Genomic DNA, 13061 nt, shown 5'->3' on the forward strand with positions numbered 1-13061 from the left:
CGAGTTTTGGAGTTGGGGAGAGATGTAGATTTTACTAGTTCCAGAGTTTACCAAATTGTGACTTCCAGCCTCTTAATTCCTTGAAAATCTCTCTTATGCCATGCAGAAATGAAAACCTATTTTACAGGAAGTTTGGAGGATTAAATAAACTAATAAGTAAAATATTTAGCCCAGCCCTACAGGCACTCTTTGCATAGTGTTACCATTCTGATCACTACTATTAAGAACAAACAATACCGTACAGTGATCCTCTTTAGAAGACACAAGGACTCAAATGAGAAAGAGTTTCTCTCAGTATAGGGAGCAGAGCCTCTTTGTAGATCTAACATGCAATATAATACAAAAAAATTATATCAAGAGCCATCTTCATGTCCTTAAAGAATTTTGGGATTTTGTTGCTAGAGAAGACCTTGAGGAAAGAGTTGACAACTAGAAATGACAGAAACATCAATTTCATTGGAGTCATTAATATTTGGAACCATGACAAATGAATGCTTTCCTTGAAATACACTGTGACATGTTAAGAACGTAACTTGTTATGAAAATAAAACTGAAGACTATATCTGGAACTATGTTGTTAAGTAAAAGAATGTAGGCTAAATTTTTTTCCTATCCATTTCTGTGATTATTTACTTTGGAAATAAATGGATGAAAGTCACTTAGAACATTTCCTGTTTCTTTCTTTCTTTTTTTTTTTTTTTTTGTATCCAGGCAGATCTGCTGTTAGAGAAGAATTCTTTTGCCCTAACTGTGTCTCTGTGATCTGTGGATGAGGGTGGGAAAGGACCGCTCAATCAATTGGGGTGTACAAAATGGAGTTTGAGAAGGTAAGTGATGTTTTCTCCATGCTTTTGTTCAAAATTAGGTGCAATTAATTTTTTTTTTTTTTGAGACAGAGTTTCACTCTGTTGCTCAGGCTGGAGTGCAATGGTGCAATCTCAGCTCACTGCAACCTCTGCCTCCCAGATTCAAATGATTATCCTGCCTCAGCCTCCTGAGTGGCTGGGATTACAGGCACCCGCCACCACGCCCAGCTAATTTTTGTATTTTTAGTAGAGAAGGGGTTTCACCATGTTGGCCAGGCTGGTCTCGAACTCCTGACCTTGTGATCCACCCGCCTCATTCTCCCAAAGTGCTGGGATTGCAGGCGTGAGCTACCGTGCACAGCTGCAATAAAATCTTTTACATTCAAAGGAAGAGACTTTCTTCCTTCTTTCCTTTTCCTGGAACAATGGCAAGTAATAACAGAAAATAAATTAGTCTAACAAATTGTCCAGTGGTAAAAACAAAACAGGGTACGGATGTAATACGGTTCAGTGTATCTCAGGTCTTTCACATGACATGTCCTCTTGCTTAATAAGAGCTCTATGACAGTATGATGTTGAGTGGTGAGATTGTGTAATGGATTATTTGAAGTGTTCATTTATAAGCCATTCATATATTACTGACAAAACTCTTTTATTTTTAAAGCTTAATGGCAGTTAGTGCTGGTTACATAGGAGTCTGCCATAAACTCCATATCTATATATGGGAGTTTATTAAGTATTAACTCACACGATCACAAGGTCCCACAATAGGCCGTCTGCCAGCTGAGGAGGAAGGAGAGCCAGTCCAAGTTCCAAAACTGAAGAACCTGGAGTCTGATGTTCGAGGGCAGGAAGCATCCAGGATGGGAAAAAGATGTAGACTGAGAGGCTAGGCCAGGCTCTCTTTTCACATTTTTCTGCTTGCTTTATATTCTAGCCACGCTGGCAGCTGATTAGATTGTGCTCACCAGATTAAGGGCGGGTCTGCCTTTCCCAGCCCACTGACTCAAATGTTAATCTCCTTTGGCAACACCCTCACAGACATGCCCAGGATCAATACTTTGTATCCTTCAATCCAATCAAGTTGATACTCAGTATTAACCATCCCTGTAATGAATAATAATATCTCCATCTAGTGTGAGATAGGAACTATGCTAGGCACTTAAAAGACATTGCTTATAACACTTATCACCCTTTATGTGGTGATATGGTTTGGCTGTGTCCCCACCCATATCTCATCTTGAATTGTACTCCCATAATTCCCACATGTCGTGGGAGGGACCCCGTGGGAGATAATTGAATCATGGGGGCAGTTTCCCCTATACTGCTCTCGTGGTAGTGAATAAGTGTCATGAGATCTGTTGGTTTTAGCCGTTTCCACTTTTACCTCTTCCTCATTTTCTCCTTGACTGCTGCCATCCATGTAAGATGGGGCTTGCTCCTCCTTGCCTTCCACCATGATTGTGATGCTTCCCCATCCATGTGGAACTGTAAGTCCAATTAAACCTCTTTCTTTTGTAAATTGCCCAGTCTCAGATATGTCTTTATCAGCAGCATGATAATGGACTAATACATGTAGGTCTTCATGTCCATTATACAGATGGGGTAAATGGAGTCTCAGGTATAAATAGCTTCCCTCAGGGCATGTAGATAGTTACAGGAGGCTAGAATTGAACCAGATTTGTTGTTCTAGGCTCCTCTACTGTATACTTTCTCAAGTATTTTAGGGAATACTTTGTCCTACTTGTGGGACAAATGGATTACTTAGAAATCATCAGCAATGTCTGACAGACAGGAATCCAACAGCAAAAACAGGTAGAACAGGATCAGTTAATGCATATCAGAAGCAAAGTTATTCAAGATCCCTTGCTATTTCTTAGCAGAGAAGGAAAGGTATTCATCCCCTCTTGCTGACTGCATACATGACTTGAAAGGAAATGGAAAAGAATTGAAAATAAAATGGCAATGATAAGGTATAGAATAAAGAGAGAATGGGATTGACAAAAGCATAAAGAAACTAGCTTCCCCCTCTCCTTTTCTCTCATGAACTCAGGCTCTTGAAAATGAATTAAGGGGACTGGGCATGGTGGCTCATGCCTGTAATCCCAGCACTTTGGGAGGCCAAGGTGGGTGGATCATGAGGTCAGGAGTTCAAGACCAGCCTGACCAACATGCTGAAACCCTGTCTCTACTAAAAATACACACACACACATACACAGATTAGCCATGTCTGGTGGCACGCGCCTGTAATTCCAGCTACTCAGGAAGCTGGGGCAGGAGAATTGCTTGAACCCGAGAGGCAGAGGTTGCAGTGAGCAGAGATTGAGCTGCTGCACTCCAGCCTGGGTGACAGAGGGAGACTCTTCCTCAAAAAAAAAAAAAAAAAGAAGGGCTACTAAATTTGATTGTAGAAAATGTCAATGACTAACAGTACCTGGCATTGAGTAGACAAGACATGGTCATTCAATAAATGTGTGAACAAATAAGATCTTTGGTAACTTTGTTTCCATTCTTTCTAAAGATTCAAATACTTTTTTCAATCCTCGTTCAGATGTCCCCATGTTATGAAGAGTATTAGATGATAAATAAATCAAAGGGCCATCCTGAGTACAAAAAGAAATTCTCATACCTTATTGAAGATAAATTAGCATAACAAAATGCCTCCACTCTTTCTTTTCCTTTGGAAAAAGGTTTTGGGTTGTTTACTCATGTGTCCATGTATTAGTCTGTTCTCATGTTGCTATGAAGAAATACCCAAGACTGAGTAATTTATAAAGGAAAGAGGTTTAATTGACTCACAGTTCTACATGGCTGGGGAGGCCTCAGGACATTTACAATTATGGCAGAAGGTACCTCTTGACAGGGTGGCAGGAAAGAGAATGAGTGCTGAGTGAAGCTTTACAAATAAGCTCCTTATAAAACCATCAGATCTTGTGAGAACTCACTCACTATCATGAGAACAGCATGAGCAGCATGATGGTAACTGTCCCCATGGTTAAATTACCTCCCACTGGGTCCCTCCTCTGACATGTGGGGATTATGGGAAATACAATTCAAGATGAGATTTGGGTGGGAACACAGCCAAACCATATCATTCTGCCCCTGGCTCCTCTCAAATCTCATGTCCTCACATTTCAAAACACAATCATGCCTTTTTAACAGTCCCCCAAAGTATTCCAGCATTAACTCAAAAGTCCAAGTCCAAAGTCTCATCTAAGACAAGGTAAGTCCCTTCCACCTGTGAGCCTGTAAAATTAGGAGCAAGTCAGTTACTTCTTAGATACAATGGGGTACAGGCATTGAGTAAATACATCCATTCCAAATGGGAGAAATTGTCCAAAACAAAGGGGCTACGGGTCCCATGCAATTCCAAAATCCAACAGGGCAGTCATTAAGCCTTAAAAATTCCAAAATGATCTTCTTTGACTCCAAGTCTCATATCTAGGGCATGCTGATGCAAGAGGTGGGCTCCTATGGCCTTGGGCAGCTCTGCTCCTGTGGCTTTGCAGGATACAGCAGGGAACCCAGGGCCTAGCCCATGAAACCATTTTTTTCTCCTAGGCCTCTGGGCCTGTGATGGGAGGGATTGCCATGAAGGTCTCTGACGTGCCCTGGAGACATTTTCCCCATTGTCTTAACATTCAGCTCCCGTTACTTATGCACATTTCTGCAACAGGCTTGAATTTCTCCCCAGAAAATTTTTTTTTTGATTGCATCATCAGACTGCAAATTTTCCGAACTATTATGCTTTTCTTCCTCTTGAATGCTTTGCCACTTAGAAATTTCTTCTGCCAGACGCCCTAAATCATCTCTCTCAATCTCAAAGTTCCACAGATCTCTAGGGCAGAGGCAAAGTGCTGCCAGTCTCTTTGCTAAAGCATAACAAGAGTTACCGTAGCTCCAGTTTCCAACAAGTTCCTCATCTCCATCTGAGACCACCTCACCCTGGACTTTATTGTCCATATTACTGTCAGCATTTTGGTTAAAGTGATTCAACAAGTCTCTAGGAAGTTCCAAACTTTCCAACATCTTACTGTCTTCTGAACCCTCCAAGTCTCCAGGATGTCCCCAATTTTCCCACATTTTTCTGTCTTCTTCTGAGCCCTCCAAACTGTTCCATCCTCTGCCTATTACCCAGTTCCAAAGTTGCTTCCACAGTTTTTTGGCAATACCGTTGGCAACACCCTCACAGACATACCCAGGATCAATATTTTGTATCCTTCAATCCAATCAAGTTGACACTCAGTATTAACCATCGCAGTAATGAATAATAATATCTCCATCTACTATAAGACAGGAACTATGCTAGGCACTTAAAGGACATTTATCATAATGTGCCACAATCTGGCATTTGCTGCCTGGATCCCAATGGCATCATATAAGACATTCCTCTGTCCCTTGTATCTTTATAACAGCACTTCACTATCTGTGCTACCAATTTACTGTATTAGTCTGCTCTCACACTGCTATAAAGAGCTGCTCAAGACTGGGTAGTTAATAAAGGAAAGAGGTTTGATTGATTCACAGTTCTGCATGACTGGGGAGACCTCAGGAAACTTAGAATTAAGGCAGAAGGCACCTCTTCACAGACTGGCAGGAGAGAGAATGAATGCTGAGTGAAGGGGGAAGTCCCTTATAAAACTATCAGATCTCATGAGAACTCACTCACTATCAGGAGAACAGCATGGCAAGCATGAGGGTAACCACCCCATGATTAAGTTACCTCCCTCCGGATCCCTTCCATGACACCTGGGGATTATGGGAACTATAATTCAAGATGAGATTTGGGTGGGGACACAGCTAAACTGTATCAGTCCATCTAAACAATTATTTTTATTGTTACTTTAGAACATCCAGATGGGGCTCTGAAGAGTAAGGAAACCATATAAAGTTTGGTTCTATGAAGAGAAGCAAAGAGGGCAAGGTGAAATCACAGAAGGCCAAGTTTATCACTTATATTATTTCACAGAGATGAAGTTCCAGGAACTGTACCTTCCTTATGGCTATAGATGTCACTATCTCAAGAATCATGTAGATGAGTAGTTCTGTTTCCCATCAAGTTCCTGAATCAGAATTGCTCAGGGGAGGGAAAGGCATATCTTTTTCACTTTGTGAAGATTCCACAGGTAGTTCTGATGTGCAACCTAGGTCACATAGCTGACTTAGACCCTTTAGGTAATTCACTCCAGGTTTTGTCCTCATCCATTCCCAATGAACATACACTACTGCACTATTTTTACATCAGGTACTCAGATCACAACAATGAGAATACAGCAAAGGGATTCTAAATAAAATAATATAAAATTGATCAAAATATGCTTCCCTCCAAAACATGGTGATTTTTGAACTAGATGCGGTAAAATGGAAACAGAATCTTGAAAGTGCACATGTAATTAAGGTCAAAACAACAACGATAGTATAGTCAGATCCCTGATCAAAATTCCAGAGAGAGGGATGTTTGAAAGTTCACCAAACTAATGCGCCTGATTTGACCCTTGTGATTTTTCACCTAAGAGGTTAGGGATGCTGGCAGCAGAGTTGCAAATAAACTTGAAGCTTTAGAAAAAATAAAATTTCAGAGGGGGAAGGATGAGGAGGGGAAGAGAGAGAGGGAGGGAGAAGAGGCACCACCATGAACTGATGTAAAGTGAAGAATATCCTGGGGAAATAAAAGGAAGCCCTCTATTGAAAAGAACAGCAAAGAACGTCAGAGTAACTAAGAATGAATCAATAAATGTGGGATGCTCCTGAGATGCTAGGGCATATGACCAAAGGACAGTTATGATAGAAGCTGAGCAAGTGACCTTAAGGCCAAGGCAGAGAAGGACCCAACACTTCCAGGGAGTGGACTGAGAACTCCATCTGCAGCAGCAAGTGAAAATAGAAGAAACCAGTGAAGATAGATGCCCCCAAGCGGCAGGGCTAGAAGAGTTGCCTGTGATAAGAAATGATATTAACCCAGAGAGGGCTTAGAGGAGGCTGATGCTCAACCCTCAAAAAGCCAAGTAACAGGACACTATATCCTTGCAACTCCACTCATCATTTTAGGATACAGTTTTTATCCTAAAAGTCATTTTTCATTGTAGTGAAAATAGTGGTCCACTTGAAAAAACTACACATCCAGCTCCCAGTAGATGCTCTGGGTATGATGAATGGCCAGATGGAAGAAAGGGGAAAGGTCAGGGGCATGGTCTTTGGGCGAGAAAACCACCCCCTTTTGTCATCAGATAGCTACTGGAACTTTGCAGGGGAAAGATCATCTGGGATGTAAGTCAGAGGTCGTGTATCAGAGATGGAAACCTCCAGGTCCAGAGTTCATAGGACAGAATTGTGGGAAGATAAGAGGTCGTGTACATGACATTTGGAGAGGATGAGTGTCAAATAACTTGATAGAGATAATCTGCAGTGGAAGGGCTGCAGTACCACCAGAACAAGGGTGGACTATAAACAGAAAAGAGGAAGAAGAGCCTGGGGAAAGCAGAATCCAGAAAGCACTTTGGAGAAAAGAAAACTCAATATGAGGCTTAATGCCTGAAAGCAAACTAAAGACTAATCAGAGACTTCTTGAAAGGACACCTCAGGAAGATGCCAGCTGAGGTGGTGGCTGAGGAGGCATCCAGTTGCTCTGCCACTCTTCTGACCTGAAGTGAAATAGAAGGTCTGGGGTTATGCAGGTAAAGATCCCTTACACATTCTGGAATCTCAGCGTTAAGTATCAGCCTAGACCTGGGGAAGGAGGGAGGTGAGACTAGGTCCGAATTCTAAGAAGTGCAGCCTCTTTGGGATACAAAATAAAAGTAGTACAAGGGAGGCCCTGTGGAACTTTTTAAATACCCAAGACCGTTGACAAGTTGGGACAATTCTGTGACAGATGTCATAAGATAGAAAGTTTATGTTTACATTTAGCTAACTTGATGTGTTGGACTGTGGCTGGGGTGAAGGAGGGAAAGACACTTAGGAAGACCAGGAAGAAATGAAAGGCCATAAGCCAAAAGGTGTAAGTCCAGGAAGAGAAATTTTCCCCTTACTGGCCATGAGAGGACCACGTAAATGAACCCAGGCTTAGTGAAGTGGGAGCACCAGAAGAGAAGTCTCTTCTGTGGTATTATAGTCTTGACAACAAAAATATTTTAAATCAATTGGTTAAAGAGCATAAGAAATTGTGTAAGCATTAAGGAAAAAGTATAACTAGCTTCTATTTGGCTTCATATAAGGATACAACATAAAATATTTTTCAAAAACTAGTACAAAATACATTGAAATACTATTTGAATATCATTGGTGCTTTCCAGTGGAAAGAGAAATCTACATTGAAAATGCCAACTTTACAAAATAAAGAAGTGTTTAGAACTGTTCATCATTACAGGTAGGCATGCTCTATCAGATAGTATATCTTGAGCAAGAAGACTTTATGGTGATTGGAATCAACAGAACACCATATCTTGTTCAAAAAAGGTGCTCAATATGTGTTTGAGTGGATAAAATGAGTATATGTTGAGTAAACAAATTAAAGAATAAATTAAATACATAGTTGTTTATTCCACTTGGGAAGTCTTTTTTTTTTTTTTGAGACGGAGTCTCGCTCTGTCACCCAGGCTGGAGAGCAGTGGCGCGATCTCGGCTCACTGCAAGCTCCGCCTCCCAGGTTCCCGCCATTCTCCTGCCTCAGCCTCCTGAGTAGCTGGGACTACAGGCGCCCGCCACCGCGCCCGGCTAATTTTTTGTATTTTTAGTAGAGACGGGGTTTCACCGTGGTCTCGATCTCCTGACCTTGTGATCCGCCCGCCTCGGCCTTCCAAAGTGGTGGGATTACAGGCGTGAGCCACCGCGCCCAGCGGGAAGTCTTTTTCCAGGGATGGGTTAGCTGCCTTTCCAGGGGCTCCCATACTACCATGTGTATCTCCTATCCTATCCTATCCTATCCTGTCCTGTCCTGTCCTGTCCTGTCCTGTCCTGTCCTGTCCTATCCTATCCTATCCTATCCTACTTTATGCTATGTTCCCTAATAAACTGTAAGCTACTTGAGGTTAGGAACTAGTTATTATTCTTCATGATAACTGTAGCCCTGATCATAGTGCCCTGCACATGGTAGATATTCAAGAAATGGTTGTATAAATAAATGGCATTTAAGCTTAAGCCAAGTGCTAAATTAGCATTATACCTGGGAGATTAAGAAGGGTTAATATTTTGGGGGTTAATACTTGAATGTTTTTTAGAAAGTCCACGGAGGAGCTATGATAAGAGAGAAGCAGAGGAACAATTTGGACAGTGTTATTATTTTAATTTGACCATATATTTGGAATGGAAAATGGATTGTAATGATTCAGAGCAAAGAATTCCTTTGTTGGAAATGAAAGGCTGGAAAATGAAGCATGGAGACATACTTCTTATTGAAAACACAGCAGGGGAGTGTCCTTCCACCTAAAATCATTCAGACTGTCAGATTAAACATACATTATTTCTTAAAAAAATATTCCCAGAGGAAATCCAGCATCTATCTCCCCCTACTGGTGTCATATTAAGAGTGATGTCTGACTGTTATCCCTTGAAATGAGTAATGTTCTAATGAAGATGAAATTTTAATTTGTTATTTGGACAAAAAAATCTTATGTAAAACTTAAGCATTCTACAATGGACATTTGTGTTGTAATGAGCTTTAGCAATATTTGAGATATACATTGTTTCATCACACATAAAGAATGGTTAAATATTCTTGCTAGTGCATCTGCCATTAACAGATTTATATGACAATGGATTGTAATTGATTGATACAACGAAGGTTTTATTTACTACAGAAAATTTCAAACATATACAAAATATAAAGAATAATATAATGAACTTCCATGTCCCATTATCTAGCTCCAACAAACAAGTCATAACTAATCTTATTTCATTTATTACTTCCCCAAGGTCTCACATCCAGGTCGTTTTGAAGCAAAGTCCAAGCATTGTATCACTTCATCTGCAAATATTTCAATGAGTACCCAAAAGGGAAGGATGCTTAAAATATCCTCGTAATATCGTTATTATGCTTAATAGTTTTTTGTTACCAATTATCTAGTCAGTGTTTACATTTCCACAATTGTTTTAAAATTTGTCATTATTTATTTTATAGTTTGTTAGAAACAGGTTTTTAATAAGAGCTATAGATTATAATTGTTTGATATGTTTCTTAAATCTCATGGAATTATAAATTCCTCCTCTATCAATTTTTAAAAATATAATTATTTTTATTTTTTAAATAGATTTAGGGAATGTAACTTTTTTCTTGCAACTTTTTTGTTGCTAAAACTGCATCATTTGTGTTCTGTATTGTGTCTTATAACATGCCACAATCTGGAATTTGCTGCCTGGATCCCCGTGGCATCGTATAAGACATTCCTCTGTCCCTTGTATTTCTTGTAAATTGGTAGTTAGATCCAGAGGCTTCAGTTTATTCAGGTTTGATTTTTTTTTTTTTTTTTTTTTGCAAAAAGCTGTTATGTACTTTCATCACTCAAAGTCTGGCAGCAATTGAAGTTCATCATGTACTCCAGACTCTCTAGAGCAGCACTCACTAATAGAAATTTCTATGGTGATGGAAGTATTCTATATCTGTTTTATCTAATATGGTAGCTACTAGCCACACATGGCTACTAAGCATGTGAATTGTGGCCAGTGTGGCTGAGAAATTGGCTTTTAATTTAAAAACTTTTAATTACTTTTAATTTAAATAGTCACTTGTGGCTAATGATTACCATAGTGGATAATATAGCTCTTGACTCAGTAATTCATTAATGGCTAAAAAATAATAATCTTATTATTTGATAATTTTTTCTTTATTAATTAAAATATTTTTATAAAGAGAAACTTCCTCCTATCAACTGAATTGTTGCCATGAGATTCAGTTCACACAATACAGGCAGAAAAGTAGTTTAATTTTTCCCCATATTTATCAGTTGTCAAATAATGAGTTGGTTCCCTCATATTCTCCAAAGGTGACCCAAGGAGATTTTTTTTGTTATGAAGTCGTAATTTGTATTTCAATTCATTGTAGTTATTCTTATTGATGCTCAAATTGATCTAACCTTGGCCAGAGAGAACCTATTTCTTTTGAGTGCTCTTCATATGATCCTGTGACTATCAGTGTTGTGACTTCAGCTATGTTGTTCCAGGGTCATCTTGTACATGGTCCGTCTCATGTCTAAAATTAGCCATTTGTCCAAGAAACCCTGGTTCCAGTTAGTAGTCTATTTCAAGAATATATCTGGACACTTGGGGTAATCATTGCTATTGGGTTGGTAATTGTTCTAGCTTGATAAAAACACAGCTAGAAATAGAATTTTTAAACAATATCATAAATTTCTTCTGATACATTCAATTTAAACTCAGGCAATGGGATTGTCTTTGATTTTAACTTTTTTTTTTGTTTTTATGATGAAAACCTAGATTTTTAATAACATTAATATAGTTACCCATTTCCTTTATGCCACAATATATACACGGTAATTTCAGAATAAACAATACCAACAATGCTAGCAACAAATTTATTGTTGAGAAAGTGTAAGGTTTTTTTTTTCGATTTTGCATAATTTTTGTCCTTAGGGTCCTTCTCATGGAGACATATTATTGCATTTTAGGTTTATTTGAAGTAGTTCATCCTTGTGTGGTTTTGCCACCAACTGGATACACGTTTATATTTATTTCATTTTATTTTTAGATAAATGAGGTATCTTTTTGAGAAATGTAGTTTAATTTTATAATTATGTAAGATATTTATAAATGTGGTTCAAGAGTAAAATCTATAAAACAAAGTATTCAAAGATGTTGAGATTCTCTATCTCCTTAACTCAATTTCCTCACTCCAAGGATTCATTTAAAAATATTTATGATTTAATCCTTCATTTATTATTATTAGCAAAGATGTGTATATATTTAAATTCTTCTAATATTAACCATAATATACTACACAAAATTTCTCCCCAATTCTTTGTAAAAACTAAATGTATCCTGGAGATCACTGGACAATAATATGTAGAGACTGGTCTCATTTCTTTTTACAGCTGCATGTGTTCTATATTTCATGCAATAATTGCCTCTGCCTACCCTGACCCTTTTTTTAAGAGACAGAGTCTTGCTCTGTTGCCCAGGCTGGAGTGCAGTGGTGTGATCATAGCTCACTGCAGCCTTGAACTCCTGGGCTCAGGTGATCTACCTGTTTCTGAGTTGCTTGACTACAGATGCTCACCACTGTGCCTGGCATTTTTGCATTGTTTGTAGAGACAGGGTTCTGCTATGTTGCGTAGGCTGGTCTTGCATTCTTGGCCTCGAGTGATCCTCCCACCTTGGCCTCCCAAAGTGCTGGGATTATAGGTATGAGCTACCACTTGTGGCTAATAATTCCCTTATTAATGAGCACTTACGTTGTGGAAAGTTTTTTTTTTTTTTTTCAGATGATAGCTGCAGTAGCAGCAGCAGCATCGAATATGTTACTTTTCTCCAGAATCTTTGATTATTCACTAGGTTTATATAGGTATTCATAAAAATTTAAAACATAAATATGTCATATTAGTGACCCAGGACAAGCGCTGGTAAGAAATTAAGGTATCCTCAAACTTGGTATCTTGGTCTTGGTATCCTCAAACTCAAATAAAATATCTTAATTTTCATTAATTATCCCTTTAGGGGCCTGATTACTATTTTTCTGATTTTCAGACTTCCTAGGATAGAGCTTGAAAAGATTGGAAAAGTAAGGATGATTGAACTTGAAAGGTGTGAATGAAAGAATTATCTTTTCGGATGGAGAATAGTAGCTGTTTTCAAAGAAGATTTTATTTTATCTTTCTTTTTTGGCCTATAAGTTTTGCAGGGAATCTGTGATTAGAGTATAATAGAAAAGTACTAGGTAATTATTGTTGTGTTATTTGGACACATGTTTAAACTAGAAGTTTGAAGATAGCAATTGGCAATAATTATATATGTTCTAGCCATCTACCTCTTTTACCACATACTTTAAAGATATCTATATGGTAAAAGGTAAGTGGCAACTGAATAATCACAAATACATCAAGAAGTAAAGATATGCTTTGTTTTATTGAGTGCACTCTTATGTTTTCTCTTTTGCTGGAATAAAAAGTGGGGTTTTAAATTGATCTTTTCTAACATTGTTTTTCCTCATTTTCTCTCTATTTAGAGGGTTTCAGTAGGTTTTCACACATTCTCACTCTTTAGAAGCTCTTACAATTTTTATAATAATACTCTAGTTCTAGTTATTCC

At 38.6% G+C, this 13061-nt stretch overlaps 1 long non-coding RNA gene across 5 annotated transcripts in view; it reads left to right on the plus strand.

Annotated features, from left to right (window-relative positions):
* The window catches only part of LOC106998488 (uncharacterized), a 397362-nt gene that overhangs the window by 105624 nt on the left and 278677 nt on the right, over window positions 1-13061 (plus strand). For all 5 annotated transcript variants that reach the window (XR_013417556.1, XR_013417553.1, XR_013417557.1 and 2 more), the window contains one exon: window positions 712-827. This is a non-coding gene — a long non-coding RNA (uncharacterized LOC106998488). The remainder of the gene's footprint in view (window positions 1-711; window positions 828-13061) is intronic.

Source organism: Macaca mulatta, chromosome 5, assembly GCF_049350105.2.
Source record: "Macaca mulatta isolate MMU2019108-1 chromosome 5, T2T-MMU8v2.0, whole genome shotgun sequence".
Lineage (NCBI taxonomy): Eukaryota > Metazoa > Chordata > Mammalia > Primates > Cercopithecidae > Macaca > Macaca mulatta.